The sequence below is a fragment of the Apodemus sylvaticus genome, chromosome 1 (genome assembly GCF_947179515.1).
Source record: "Apodemus sylvaticus chromosome 1, mApoSyl1.1, whole genome shotgun sequence".
NCBI classification, from domain to species: domain Eukaryota; kingdom Metazoa; phylum Chordata; class Mammalia; order Rodentia; family Muridae; genus Apodemus; species Apodemus sylvaticus.
Genome location: NC_067472.1, coordinates 25,493,139 through 25,508,255, shown reverse-complemented (window position 1 = coordinate 25,508,255; position 15,117 = coordinate 25,493,139). Strand labels below are relative to the sequence as shown.

General features: G+C 42.5%; 1 protein-coding gene and 1 non-coding gene across 3 annotated transcripts in view; one reads left to right on the top strand and one right to left on the bottom strand.

Moving 5' to 3' along the window:
- The window catches only part of Pcgf5 (polycomb group ring finger 5), a 117,720-nt gene that overhangs the window by 41,218 nt on the left and 61,385 nt on the right, over nucleotides 1-15,117 (top strand). The gene's annotated exons all lie outside the window — the stretch shown is intronic.
- On the bottom strand, nucleotides 3,493-3,598 carry LOC127676650 (U6 spliceosomal RNA). Its single transcript, XR_007976092.1, has one exon. It is a non-coding gene; the product is annotated as a U6 spliceosomal RNA (small nuclear RNA).

Genomic DNA, 15,117 nt, shown 5'->3' with positions numbered 1-15,117 from the left:
CCTGAGGTGAAGCCACCAAGCTAGCTGCCCACTCTTTACTCTGTGTATGTTCCCACAAGCCTTGCAGTGGGAAAGAGCGCACACCATTAAGGTTACCACAGATCGGTTTCAGGACTGGTTGACATACTGAATTTCCCTGCTTTAACTTCGCTGAGACTATTCAGACTTAAGGCTTTCATTTAAAAAAAAAAAAAAAAAAAAAAAAGCTAGGCAGTGATGGTGCACGCACGCCTTTAATCCCAGCACTTGGGAGGCAGAAGCAGGTGAATTTCTGAGTTCGAGGCCAGCCTGGTCTAGAAAGTGAATTCTAGGACAGCCATGGCTACACAGAGAAACCCTGTCTTGAAAAAAACAAACCAAAACAAAATTAGCAGGCTCATCTTTTATTAGAATTTTTACTCCAAGTCTGGCAGGATTTCCCAGGAGGTAAAGGCACTTGCTACATGGACCCTACAACCTAAACTTGATCCCAGGAATCATAATGGAAAGAGAGAATCAACTCTTGAAAATTTTTCTTTAATTTATACACATACATAATGGTCAATACACCTTCATGCATTAATCATCATCATCGTCATCATCTGCATGCATATATAATAATAACAACAAAAACAAGAACAACAAGAAAAATGGAAGTTCATGCTCCCTAATTTAGATTCCCTTACCTAGTATTTACTTAGCAGATATTAATTAATACTTAATTCTTCTTGGACGTGAGTTCTTTGAGAACATAGGCCTGTTTATATGTTCACCCCTGTGCTCTGGGTACCTGACACAGTTCCGGCAGATGGTAGGCAGTCCTCTCATGGGCTGACTTGATAACTCTCACTGCTTACGGTGCACCACAAAACAAGGCATGGCTTTGGAACTTGGTTCTGGATGATTTTGATGGCTGCAAGTGCTGAGCTGGATTAGTGCAGGGCCTGCCATGCTTTTAGCATCCTAGAGCACTGTATGCATCTGTAGTGGCTCTTCCTGGTTGTCAACCTGATGATATCTGGAATGAACTACAATCCAGAATTGGAAGGCTCACCTGTGATCCTAATCTGGAGACTGAGAGATACAAGTTTCTGACCTGGATCTTGGCATGGAGATCTTGAGACATAGTGGTTATGAATTCCAGAAGATTAAGACAGGGAGATCACTGAGTTCAAGGCCATCTGAGATTAAAGGCATGGTGGCACATACCTTTAATCTGGGCCTCGCTTTCTGCTGGAGACCTACATAAGGACATGGGAAGAAAGATTCGATCTCTCAACCTTTCTCCTTTGCCTGCTTGCCTTGTGCGACTGAGCAACTGTTAAATCCTTGGACTTCCATTCACAGCTGCTGCTGACCATTGTTGGGGAGGTGGACTACAGACTGTAAGTCATCAACAAACTCCCTAACTATATAGAGACGACCCATAAGCTCTGTGACTCTAGAGAACCCTGACTAGTACACTCTCTCCCATTGGTCATCTATAGGAGATGTCCACATTCTTTACAGCATTTTAAAAAATTACCCTGCTTGAAAATCACCAAAAGTGAGGAGCAATTGGCTGTGAAATAGGCGGTCCAGCAATTTCCCAGGGTGCGGATTGGGTCTCTGGAGTCTTAGATGACAAGCATGGGAAGCCAGAAAGTGCTAAAAGGATAGCCCAGAGGATAAAAATCAGTGATACAGAACTGAACCACACACACACACACACACACACACACACCACATACACACACACACACACCACACATACACCACACACACATACACACCACACCACACACACACACACCACACACACACACACACCACACACACATACACACCGCACACACACACACACACACTACTAGTTAACTGCTGCTATGCTGGCCCTCCTCCACTCTCCCTCCCTCTTTTCCTCCCTCTCCCCACTTTCTCTTTCAAATTCCATACTGCTTTAACTGCCTCAGTTTCCTCTCTGGAACCAGTAGTGTGTAGGCCAGCAAGTTCAAGGAGTGTATTGAATGCTGCTATCTGTTTACAGTGTGGCAAGTCTTCCTTGAGCTTGAGGTTTAAACTCTTCCAGAAAATGTTAGAAATGATGATATTCCTAACATTCCGCATGTGTGAACTACCTACAGAGAAATCTGTGAGCTGTCTAATAAATTTGTAACCCTGTTGCATATGCTACAATTTTTGTGATTAAACTAGGTTTTGTGCATCGGGTTATGACGGAGCCCTTCCTGTCCAATGAGACTAGAGATACACAAGCTGTTATTTTTATAGCATCAAAACTGCTAGAATCTCTGAACCGGTCAGTCTTCGCTTCTTTGATTCTCCATACTCTCCAGTCTTGAGCTCAGATATTTTGTACTGATAACATTGACAATTTTCTAACTACTGGACATTTTAAATCTGTAATATGTTTAGTCCAACAAATACAAAGCAAATGTATGCCGCCCTTCTACACAGAAGCCATAGCACTCTAGATCTATCACAAATCATCTATGAACAAAATAGACCCACAGTCACAGATAGCTAGTATTCTAAATGGCAAGGCTGTACACCAAAGTTTATTGATAAGTTAATTATTTGAGCCAAGCTCCAAACTCATTTTTCCTATAAAAATAATGTTGTAAGTCACTATTGGCAGTCTTTAACTGACAGTCTGCACACCTAGTTGATGTTTGCCTGCCCATATCATGACTAAGATCCAAAGGGGTTTTAAGGGTATGACTGCCCCCCCCCACCATGTGCTAGATTATACATCCCTACTGGGGTGTTTATGCTTAACAGCAACTGGAGGACACGCTGTGCCAACATGTTGGCAACTCCTATCAGATTAATAAGAAGTTGGCTTTTTAATCCCTGGGGTATAAAACAGCCCCACTAATATCAAAGAGTGGCTAGGTGTCTGGCTGTGTGTGACCGTCACTACAAAGAGCGAACAGGACACTTGTCTCTGGCTGCAGAGCTTAATTCAGATCTAGAAGAAACACAAATTGAATCGACAGAGAATGGAGATGTGGGTGCCCAGGTAACATCTTGAAAGGAAAGTTGCTTCTAGAAAAAGAAACCCTAGAGGTTGTAAATACACCACCAGCTAACCATCCCTGACTAGGGGCGGGGAGGGGGTTGAAAGTTTAAGGAGTATTACAGAAAAGGGGAATGAGCTAATGAAGAAGGCATCTCCTGAGGTGACTGGTAGGTAGCTTGTGAGGGAAAGCCTTGTAGAGGGAAGCAAAGGAGGCTGGGCCCTTTCTTAGGACTCTGCTGGGTCAGCCTTCCAGAACAAGTGGGATGCTGGGTAGATGGGAAGGGTGGGAGGGAGCAGTCTAAGGGTCAGAACAAAGGACAGTGTCTCAGCAGGAAGCTAGGACAGGCCCTGTGACCTTTGTCCCCCATTGTCTGTTTCAGCTGGTGCTCATTTCCTGCCCCCCAGCACCTACCTGCCCTGCTGAGGACCTTAACTCCTTCATGTCTTGTTCAAGTGCTCTCCGACTGGGGTCTTCTAAGCCCTCCCCTTTAAAAAGAAGTATAGAACACTTTGAAAATGTGTGAGTCGTTCTTGCACAAGGACCATGTCATCTTCTTTATACTGTTCCAGTTTTAGTATTTGTGTGGCAGGAGTGAGCACTAACCTCCTTTTTAAAAATACCACTCCATTTCCCCAAAGTTCCCCTCGGCTCTCCTTTCCTTTATATACAGCGGCAATTGCTACCTGATTTATATGTTCCTTATTTTCTGTTTTTTTCCACCACACTGTAAATCCCACCAATCAGGGAGCCTGGTTCTCGGCTTTGTGTTCTGTGCTGAGGACAGAGCTTGACTGAAAAGAGCCTTTCCCCTTAGAAGTGTTTACAGGAGGAATCCTTTTGGGCCCGTGCCTTGTATTCAATCACAAGGTCTTGATTAGTCAGTGTTGGTTTGGAGGGTGATTTGGTTGGTGCTTAGATTTCTATGTTAGAAGCCTGTGAGGATGGGCACCATTTGTTACCCTTTTGGTGTTGAATCTTTCACGTCTCTTCCAAGTTTTCTTTTGACATACTCAAAACCCTTGGAAGACAAGAACGTTCATTGCAAGGAATATCCATGTTCCCCGCTATTCGCCATCTGCCCCACGCCACCACACCCACCATACCTCTCTGCTCTGTGTATCCCTGTGTAATTCTCAGAGCTGTTTAGGTCACAGTTGATTTTATCACCCAAGAAGGAGACTCTGAGCCATGTTCAGGGATTGTGAAGTGGACACAGCACAGCTCAGCGTGCACATCCTTCAAAGCTGTGTCCACCCTGTATAAACCTGTGTTAACAGTTGATGTCAGCTTGTCCTTTCCTTTAAGCTTTCTAGTATGTATTTTTTTATTGTTTTTCTAACGCCTATGTCGATTTGTTTCATTAAATGGCTTCTTTTATAGTTCCCTATTGTTAGCGCCAAGATAGACTTGTGGTAGAAGATATCCCACAGACAACAATGTATCCTTCTAATATACCTGAGCTTAGGAGATGTGTGCTCTTGGATGCTCCTTTCTAGTGTTGCAACTGTGAGCCCTTGGCTTTAGGTAATGTTTGTCCTATCCCCTCACTAGCACTAGCACATAGTAGTATTGTGAGTACTTTGTAACTCACAGTTTTGCAACATAAAATTTTGCTACTTAGAACTATAGCATTTGGCTGGACAAATATTGTAAAACTACTTAAATATCCTGTTTCTCAACATTTCCTACCTGTTTATGGTCCCTAGAAATTGTTGCCTGAAGCTATAGCATTAGTGAAAACCAGCTATTTTTAATGACCTTTTATGCCTTAGAGTGTTTGTCATAAAGAGCCCCCCTCTTTTCCATCTTATTTGCTTGATTGCTTTTTATAAATATAATCTAGGGAATTATTTTTAGTGTGTCATCTTGCATTAATGTCATTTGTTTTAATGTTCCGATCAGCCTACCATTAGCCCAAGTTTTAGCTTCTGGAGAGAGAAGGCACTAATTCAAGAAGTAATGGGTATTTTTAGTCCACTTAGCATGCTTCCCAAGTTGTGATTGCACAGGAAGCAGCTAGATTATGCTCAACTTCATCATCCCTATCCTACTGCCCTCTTCTATGATGATGGTCAGTGGACTGTATTTAAGTACCAACACCCTATGAATCTGTAAGGAGCTGGCTTTTAAGAGTTAAAACATTCTATAAAAATTTACCTTCTAGGACTGGAGAGATGGCTCAGTGGTAAAGAGGGCTTGCTACTTTTGCAGAAGACCTGAATTTGGTGCCCAGCACCCACACAGCAACTTAGAACCACCTGTACCTTCTGATCCAGGGGCTCTGACACCATCTTCGGCCTCTACAGTTCCTGCACATACAGGGTACAACTCAAAACAACACACAGCACGTTTATGTTTTTAAGAAATACACAAGAATGTAAAACTTGTCCACTTGGCATAAAAGAAGTTGCTCTTCTAGTGGTGTGTGCTCTCTGATAGGCATAGTGGGAGAAGAGACACACTTCAGCCAAGTGCTGGAAACTGCTGGTGCAGAACACTTGTGTCCTAATGCCCACTTCCCCTTGCCAGTCCTCTCCTTTCAAAGAGATGCTTTCAACCCCAGGTTTCCATAACCATGCGAAATAGCAGTACTTTTAGCTCCGGATGTTCATCGACTAAGGTTCTCCTTGGTCAAATGAAACTTCATTGATACCCAAACACAAGTTAGAAGAGCTGAGCTTTCTGCACCAAAAATTTAATGGTTTTACTGACCTTCAGGAGCATGCTTTGGTCAAATAACTCCCTCGGTCCCCTTAGAAGTCATTTCTAGACAAGTTATTGCTAACACTCTGGCTATTTGTAGTTTGGGTAGTATTTGTAGCTTCACGTTCATAAAAATCCCACACATACATCGCATGTGTGTTGCTTAGTAACCTTACTTCTATTTACCCTTATTTTATCCTATTAAGAATGGAGGTTGTTTTGTTTTTTTTAAAGAATTATTTATTTGTTTATGTATGAGTACACTGTCAATGTCTTCATACATACCAGAAGGACATCAGATCCCATTATAGATGGTTGTGAGCCACCATGTGGTTGCTGGGAATTGAACTCAGGACCTCTGAAAGAGCAGTCAGTGCTCTGAACTGCTGAGCCATCTCTCCAGCCCTTTGTTTTGTTTTTTAACAAGAGTACATCACAAGAACACTTGCACTCGCAGGGGCCTAGAATGAGGTACACATCACTCACTTCCCTCTGTGGAAGTGATGTACCAGAAATTAAGGGTACCTGCTGACTTAAGCTCTGATCCCTTGGACACCACAGCCACCAATGGGCATCAGAGACTGAGTGGAATGGAGTGGACAAATATGTCGACCCTGGATCAACAGAATCAGACAGGTTTCCCAAATGGGAGCTCTCAGGTTTGTTTGTTTGTTTGTTTGTTTGTTTAGTGTTTGCTTCTTTTATTTTGTACTGTCCGACATTTGGATTGATAATGAATTAGACCCCTCTATAGGCTCAGTCAACTTCTGAAATAAATGACCTTTGACTCCATGTGGCTGTCTGCTCTCAGCTCTCCCTAATGGGTGTTAGACACCATTCTTCTTGTTGCAGAGTCTAGCTGTTGCCAGAGCCCCCTTCCTTACCAGAAGGTGATGCTCTGGTGATTCGACCCCTGGTCTCACCACATACCTACAAAGCCCGTCGAACAGTGTCAGCAGTATGTGTATGTGTGTGGTGGTTGGGGGGGGGGAGCATTTTCTTCTCCTCAGTGATGTTTAACAGAGTTTCTCTAAAGCTAACCTGGAAACCATCTGCCACAGTGTTTAAGCCAGTGAGTATCTGTTAAGTCTTCTTGGTTGGAGGGTGGCACCCGAAGATTTGGAGGATCAAGCTGTGTAAGTAGCCCACTCTGGTGAGGGAGCATTGTCCCACAGAGGTCCAGTATTCCCTGTAGAAGTACAGGCCATGGAACTTGTGGTCTGTGCAAGCCACCGTCTAGGTATTTAAAGCTTGCCCATGGCTGGATGCCAGGCCCTGTGGTGAACAGAAAGGCTACCTCAGTGACTCTAATGTGTGACACCTGCTACCAATTAGTTAACACCTGCCTTGTGCTGTCCTGCTCCCCCCACTCTCTCTTCCATGAGCTATCCTTTGGGAAACATTGAAAATCAGAAGTGTATCCCATTCTGACCTAGATCTCTGTATGTCTTTACGATAGCTCTGAAAAGTGTAGATGAATTATCTGGATAATAAGAGGTCAAGTTTTACTCATTCTCTCTATTTAACTGTGGATAAATGTCATTTTTTTTGACACTTAAAACTCAGATATTTGACACACACAGAAAGGGGGAGGAAGGAGAGAAGGAGGAAAAGGAAGAAGAGGAGAAAAAGGAGGATGAGGAGAAGGAAGACCAGGACCATAGCAGAGTCCTTCATGGTGCCCAGTGTTTAACATGCACTTGTGTCTGCAAAGTATCTGCTGAACACATACTCAAAGCCAGAAAGGATAGCAGACGAATACATTTTATTTTCACTTCCAATCTCATGAGATTTTCCAATTGTAACTTTCATTCCAGCAGATTTAAACGCCACGCTATGTTCCAGTGTTGTTTGAGCGCTGATTAGACATCAGTCCCTTCCTGACTATGCCCACTAGTACACACACTGACCCGCTAGGTCCAAAAGCACAAATGTGTCCTTAGCATATAAGTTAGCTAGAGGATTGATTGCTAGGTTGAAGATACCCTGGAAAAGTAAGTGGTGCCTTTAGTGTTTCCTGAAATACCACGAGATTGTCCCTTAGAGGGCTGCTTTATGACAGTGTTCTGTGTTAGTTTAACCTACTCTATTGCCATAGAAATTACTGTAAACTCAGCCAGCGTTTATTGAGTTTTACATTCGCCTGCAAAATTTATGCACCGACCTCTTCTTGATGCCCTGTTATTTACCACCTTCCCTGAGCCCAATAAACAAGACCATCAATACTGATTCAAAACTCCTTAAAGTGTGGAGTGCATGGGTCCCTAGCAGTCCTCAAACGGGAGAATCCTGTGCGGTAGAGAGGACAGAGGAGCTTTTCTGGATGATTCAGAATTGCAGCTGGGCTAAATGGGTAGGGGAAGAGGGGTGGGAGAGAGAGCGGGAAGCAGGGTAGGCCAAGACTGGAATTTTACACTCACTGTGTATTTGAGTCACAAGCGCGGTTTTTCATGGGAAGGGCAGAGCTAAGGTCTGATAGCTCAACCCTAGGACAGAATGCATTAGAATGGGGCAGAGAAGCACCAGGACAGATCCACAACACTTCCTTCATCCTTGCAATCAAGGGAAGTCTCAGTACCCGGGTATCCTGATTTGAATGGTGAACAAATCGATTGTGTTTTATCTCGTGGACTTGCACATGTAATGAGAGATATAATGGGCAGAGGAAATGGTGGACACGTTCATGCTTAGTTTGGGAAAGTTGGCCTTGACGGACATCAGTTGACTGAAGTGTCATGGGGTTGTGCGGTATTAAAGATGGGGCTTGAGAGGTGTCGCCCCGATTCCCGGCTTCTGGACAGAGGAAGGCACAGGGACATACAGCACTACTGTGTCAGCAAGGCCGTTCTGTTTCCTCTACACTCGCAGGTCGAAGATTTAAGCAGCAGTCACATTAGATTATTTGACTGTGGCTGTTGGTAGGTGTTCTGTAGCCACAGAGAACGCTAATTCTGGTCAGTGGGAGGGCGTGGGTGGCGTGGCTAGCACTACAGGTTTGTTTATTTATTTTTTCTAACAATATAAACATTTTCTGTTGTTACCTGGAAGCTCTGTACTGACAGGGATGAGAATTCATCTGAATAAATCTTTTTTTTTAAAGAAAAGAATGTACATATATTTAATGTATATGAGTACACTGCAGCTGTACTGATGATTGCGAGCCATCACGTGGCTGCTGGGAATTTGAATTCAGGAGCTCTGCTAACACTGGTTAGCCTGCTTACTCCGACTTAAAGATTTGTTTATTGTTATATCTAAGTACATTGTAGCTGTCTTCAAACACACCAGAAGAGGGCGTGAGATCACATTACAGACGGTTGCGAGCCACCACCATGTGGTTGCTGGGATTTGAACTCAGAACCTCTGGAAGAGCAGTCAGTGCTCGTAACTGCTGAGCCATCTCTCCAGCCCCTGAATGAATCTAAATAGAAAATAACTGTGACTATCCCTAGAAGAACAACAGAACCTTATTTTAATGACTAATACATGCTCAATTCTGGTTGGAGAGTAAATAAGAAAATGGGACATCGCCCCCTGTATGAAAACATAAGCAAGTTTTTCTTCTTTTTTAAATTAATTTTTCTAAGTTAGCATACAAAGTAACAAGATTGTCTTGGTGTTTTTATACATACGTGTCGCACTCTTTTCTAGTTTATACCTCTTCCCCCAGTGACCCTGGGTCCCCTTAGATACCCGCCGGCTCCTTCTTCTGGGTATAGGCTCTGCTTTTATGTTCATACTGTCTATGTATACCATTGTTCACCTCTTCCCCATCCCTTTAGGCCTCTTCCTCTTTTCTAATAGTCCCTCTTCTGGTTTCATGGCCTACATATGCACACAGTAAAAACATATGAATATACACATACACGCATTTAAATGTAGGTTGTACATATTAAGGAAAAACATGGTATTTTCCTTTTTGAGTTGGACTCGCTTCATTTAACATAATTTACAGTGCAATTAATTTCCTTGACTGTCTTTGTCTTAATCAGTGTTCTGTTGCTCAAGAGACTCCATTTCCACAGCAAGCCTTGGAGAAGAAAGCTCGGCTTTTCCCACCCTGTAGGCTGGATCTTCACTTTGACCCTGGGTTCCTTTGCTGTGCAGATGCCTTTTGATTTGGTGTAATCTTATCTTGCAGTTCTTGGAGTTATTTCCTGTGGCTTCAGAGTCCTCTTCAGAAAAATCTTTGCTTATACCTGTATCTTGGGCTGTTTTGCCCATGTTTCCCCAAGGGGATTCTGTTTGGGGCATCACATTAGGGTTTTTGCTCTGTTTTAAATTGATTTGTGTACATGGTCGTAGTTTTATTCTTTTACACGTGGGGCGGGAATCTAGTTTTATTTGCCCCCATTATTTGTTTAAAAAAGCTGTCTTCAATATACATTTTTGATGCTTTTGTCAAAAATTAGATGACTGTCAGTGTGTGGTTTATTTCTGAGTCCTTTTGACTGTTAGTCTAAGTATCTGTTTTATGTCAGTTCATGCTGTTTGGTTAACTCTGCTTCCGTAATGTAATCTGAGATTGGTATTGTGATATTTTCAGCATTTCTTTTTTACTAAGGATTATTTTGCATCGTTTTTTCTCCTTGTAGGGCTTTAGGATAGTTTTTCTTTAGTTCTATGAAGAATGGCTGTAGGATTTTGACAGGGACCACATTGAATCTGGATTATGTACAGAAATACCCCATTGTAACAATATTAATTCTGCCCATCCATGAGCATGTGTGTTGTCTCCATCTTCTAGTGTTATCTTCCATGTTTCTTAGGAGTGTTTTTAAATTTTCAGTGTAGATTTTTGTTACTTCCTTGGTGCCTTAGTTGGGGTTTTATTGCTGTGAAGAGACACCATGACCGTGGCAACTCTTATAAAGGAAAACATTTAATTGAGACTGAATTACAGGTTCAGAGGTTTAGTCCATTATCATCTTTGTGGGAAGCATGGCAGAAATCAGGCAGACACGTTACTGGAGAAGGAGCTGAGAATTCTACATCTTCATCTTCAGGCAGCAGAAGGGGACTGTGTGCCATATTGTATGTATCATGAGTATAGGACACATCAAAGACCATACCTGCAGTGACACACTTTCTCCAACAAGGCCATACCTCCTAATAGTGCCACTTCCCTCTGGGCCACGCATTCAAACTCATGAGTCTATGGGGTCCATACACACACACACATACCACAATACTTGGTTAGGTTTATTCCTAGTTATTTTTAAGGTATTATAGTTAATAGAATTTATTCTTAGACAACTCCACACATGCACACAATATATACACCGACCACTCTGACCCCTCCTCCACTTTTCTAACCCTCTGTTCACCTCCCTGCTCATCACAAATCTCTCTTTCATTCTTGTCTCTTTGTGTTGTTTGATGAGCTACTGAGGGTGTGATGGTTTGTATAAGCTCTTGGCACAGGGGTGGCACTATTAGGGGGTGTGACCCTGTTGGAGTAGGTGTGGCCTTGTTGGAGTAGGTGTGTCACCTACTGAAACCTGTAAGCCAGCCCCCAATTAAATGATGTCCTTATAAGAGTTGCCTTGGTCATGGTGTCTGTTCACAGCAGTAAAACCCTAACTAAGGGTTTTGTTGGTACCAGGGACTGGAGGATTGCTGTGATAGGCCTGACCATGCTTTTGTTTGGAAGAAGGTGGATTTAGAAAGCAGTAGAATGCTTTAAATAGGACTTAATGGACTATCCTAGTAGGAATTTGGAAGACTTTGTTACTGAGTGATTTGAATTGTGCCACAAAAACAATGTGTTGCCCTCTTCTGAAGAGTCTGCCTGAGGCTAAGGTGAAGAGACTCAGATTAATTGCATTGACCAGGGAAGTCTCCGAAACACCCTTCGTAGACTTTGTTCTCTAGCTAAGTCTCATGAACAGTGTTTTAAGCAAGCTTCACAAGCTGAGAAAGGAAAAATATAAAATATATGGTTTGAATTTTAATGCGGAACCAGGAAGTGATATGGAGATGAATCCTGTGTTCAAGAATAGTCAATTGAATTAAGGGAGTGGTAACCTTGGGGTAGGCTCTCACCCGGCTAGTTTTAGGTCTAGGTATGGTAGTATAAGCCTTTGATTCCAGGAGGCAAAGACAAGCAGATCTCTGAGTCCAAGGCCAGCCTCAAACAGAGCAAGTTCTAGATGAAGAAAAATTTAAAACCCAGGCTTGGTGGATGGATCTCACCTTTAATCCCAGTGCTCAGGAGAGCCAGGCATGCAGATCACTGAGTTCAAAGTCAGTCTATAGGGCAAATTTCACGACAAGAAAGCTTAGGCAGTGAAGGATTTGGAAAACAGAAAGCTGGTAATAATGTAATAGAATAAGGGGCCCGTGTTCCAGCCTCAACAAGCAGCAGAACTCAGTGGCTTTGGCTGTGTGTGGTTCTGGCTTTAGAGACCAGAATAAAAGAGACTACTTTTATTCTGTGATTAAGAAGAGAGTAGCATCACCGAGGTGAAATATTCTGGGAAGTGTTTTTCTGAGAGTACAAAGAAGCTGTGTTCCAGACATGACCAAGGTTGTACCTTGTGCTGCAGCTGTAGTTAGTAATCTGTAAGAATCACCCAGGTGGTACTGGTTTTGAAGGTATGAAGCCGTCATGAAAAACAGCTGAGGCTTGGCACTGTGAAAGGCCATGGGAGGCCATTGGTGAAGGTGCAGCCTCGGTTACAGTTGATGGCCCAGGACTGAAGGGGTCATGTCAAGGAGTGGAGGCTTGGCACCATGAAGAGAGCCCATGCGAGGTTATTTGTGAAGCCTAGTTACAGCAGAAGCCCCCATGTATTGTAGATGCCAGTGCCATTGGATGATCACTAAGAACAGCAACAATAGAGTAATTCAACCTGAGCTTAGAGTGCTACAGAGGGAAGACCTGTAGAAGTGACGCCAGTCCTTTGGAGGAGCCTAGAAGATCATGTGTGGATCCCAGACAAATCAAAACAACCCTGAGATTTCACCTTACACCAGTCAGAATGGCTAAGATTAAAAATTCAGGAGACAGCAGGTGTTGGCTAGGATGTGGAGAAAGAGGAACACTCCTCCACTGCAGGGGTTGCAAATTGGTACAACCACTCTGGAAATCAGTCTGGCGGTTCCTCAGAAAACTGAGGAACTGATCAATCATGGTATGCACTCACTAATAAGTGGATATTAACCTAGAAAACTGGAATACCCAAAACATAATCCACACATCAAATGAGTACAAGAAGAAAGGAGGACTGGCCCCTTGTTCTGGAAAGACTCAGTGAAGCAGTATTTGGCAAAACCAGAACGGGGAAGTGGGAAGGGGTGGGTGGGAGGACAGGGGGAAAGAAGGGGGCTTATGGGACTTTCGGGGAGTGGGGGGGCTAGAAAAGGGGAAATCATTTGAAATGTAAATAAAAAATATATCAAATAAAAAAAAGTAAATGCGCAAAAAAAACAAAAACAAAAAAAACAAAACAAAAAAAACAACAACAACAAAAAAAAAAACCCTCATCCTTGCCAGGCAGTGGTGGTGCACGCCTTGAATCCCAGCACTTGGGACTTGGGAGGCAGAGGCAGGCGGATATCTGAGTTCGAGGCCAGCCTAGTCTACAGAGTGAGTTCCAGGGCAGCCAGGGCTACAACAGAGAAACCCAGCCTGTCTTGAACCACCTCCACCCCAAAAGACCCTCCTCCTAGCTCCCGGAAGCCAATATTCTGCTAGCAGCCTTCAGCTGAAGTTGTAGAACTCTCAGTTCCTCCAGCACCATGCCTGCCTGGATGCTGCCATGCTCCTGCCTTGATACTGGACTGAACCTCTGAGCCAATAAGACAGCCGCAATTAAATATTGTCTTTATAAGAGTTCTCCTTATCAGAGAGAAGGTGGTTATCCCCCACAACACTCGGGCTTCCAGCTGTTATATCCTGGGTCTTGCCTGGCAGGTTGGCCTTCTGATTAACATTCACAGCATGGAAAGAGCCAGAGCCTGATGCTTTCCCTTGTGCAGAGCCCACTCAGCCAGTTGGTTTTAACGCTAGCTAGCTGGCAGAGATGTTTGTAGCTCACTTCTCCTGCTTGTCTTTATGTCTCACATCCAGGGTGTTTGGTGTCTTCTGCAATATGATCTTATCCTCTAGCTCTGGTGGGAAACTGGCTGAGTTTGCTTTCTATCACTGTGACCCCAAACAACTTTTGGAGGGAAGGGTTTATTTGACTTGCATATTCTGCTCACAATCCATTACTAAGGGAATTCAGGACAGGAACTCAAGGCAGGAACCTCTAGGCAGGAAATAAAGCAGAGGCCATGGAGGGATACTTTTATTATTATTATTATTATTATTAATATTAATATTAAATACAATATATCTTATACCAATCATAAAAATGATGGACATGTTATTAAATGAACATAAAAAGATAAAATCTTTTTGTTTCATTTTTAGTAGAGCTTAAAATCTTGGTTCCTTTGGTGCTACAATCACTAAATAAGAATAATTTTTAGACATTGGAGTTCATTGTAAGAAGGCTGTACTTCAAACCCTCACATCACCAAAGGATTTTACCTCCATAGTAGCTAAGAGTTGACAGTTCTGCTGCACCAAGGAATGAATTGTAGGCACAATTATTTGGACACAGATTTCCTGCTGTGATCAAAGCTATTTGACTTGAGTGATTGTCATCATTCTCAGCCCACAGGGAACAGGTTACATTCATTTAAGAAATGGTGTGTGTGTTAAGATGGTCTATCCATGAAGTCATTCATCAACTGTGTCAGTGAACAATGGTTCTGCTTGGAGGGTGGCACAGACATTAGGTGAGGGTAAGATTCTGGGTCAGTGGCTGTGATGATTTTGAAAAGCATTCATCTCAGAAAAAGAGTAACTTATAAGGTCATCTTCTTCAAAATTTATGCAGTAACTATAAATACAAGCAAAACATTCAGTCTCACTCTTTGTTGTTCTCTTACAGGCCACCTCCTAAATTGTCTATGTTTCTTTTGACTGTATAAATAATTTTGAAATATGTAAGCTGTTCTGAAAACCATAGTATAGTGTAAAACCATCAAATAAATAATCCTACGAATAGAGAGGCTGAGATAGGAGAAGCATGATTTCAAGACCATTGTGTGGTACACAGAAAGATACTGTCATGTACAAACAAGCAGAAAGAGTATATGTATTGTACAATATTGGACATGTTTCTCCAATTACCAAATTAGAGCCAACAAATTTCTAATTCTTCATATTTTTGAATTTCAATTGATTAGGATATGTTGGTAATATTAATTTTCATATTAAGAGATATTAAGGAAAATTATTGTTATTTCCTGTTATTTTTGATGTTAGACGTGAAATTATATTTGTGTGGGTTTGTTGAAAGATAACTTTCTTGCTTTTTCTAGGGTGTAGCTTCCTTCCTTGTGTTGGTGTTTTCCATCT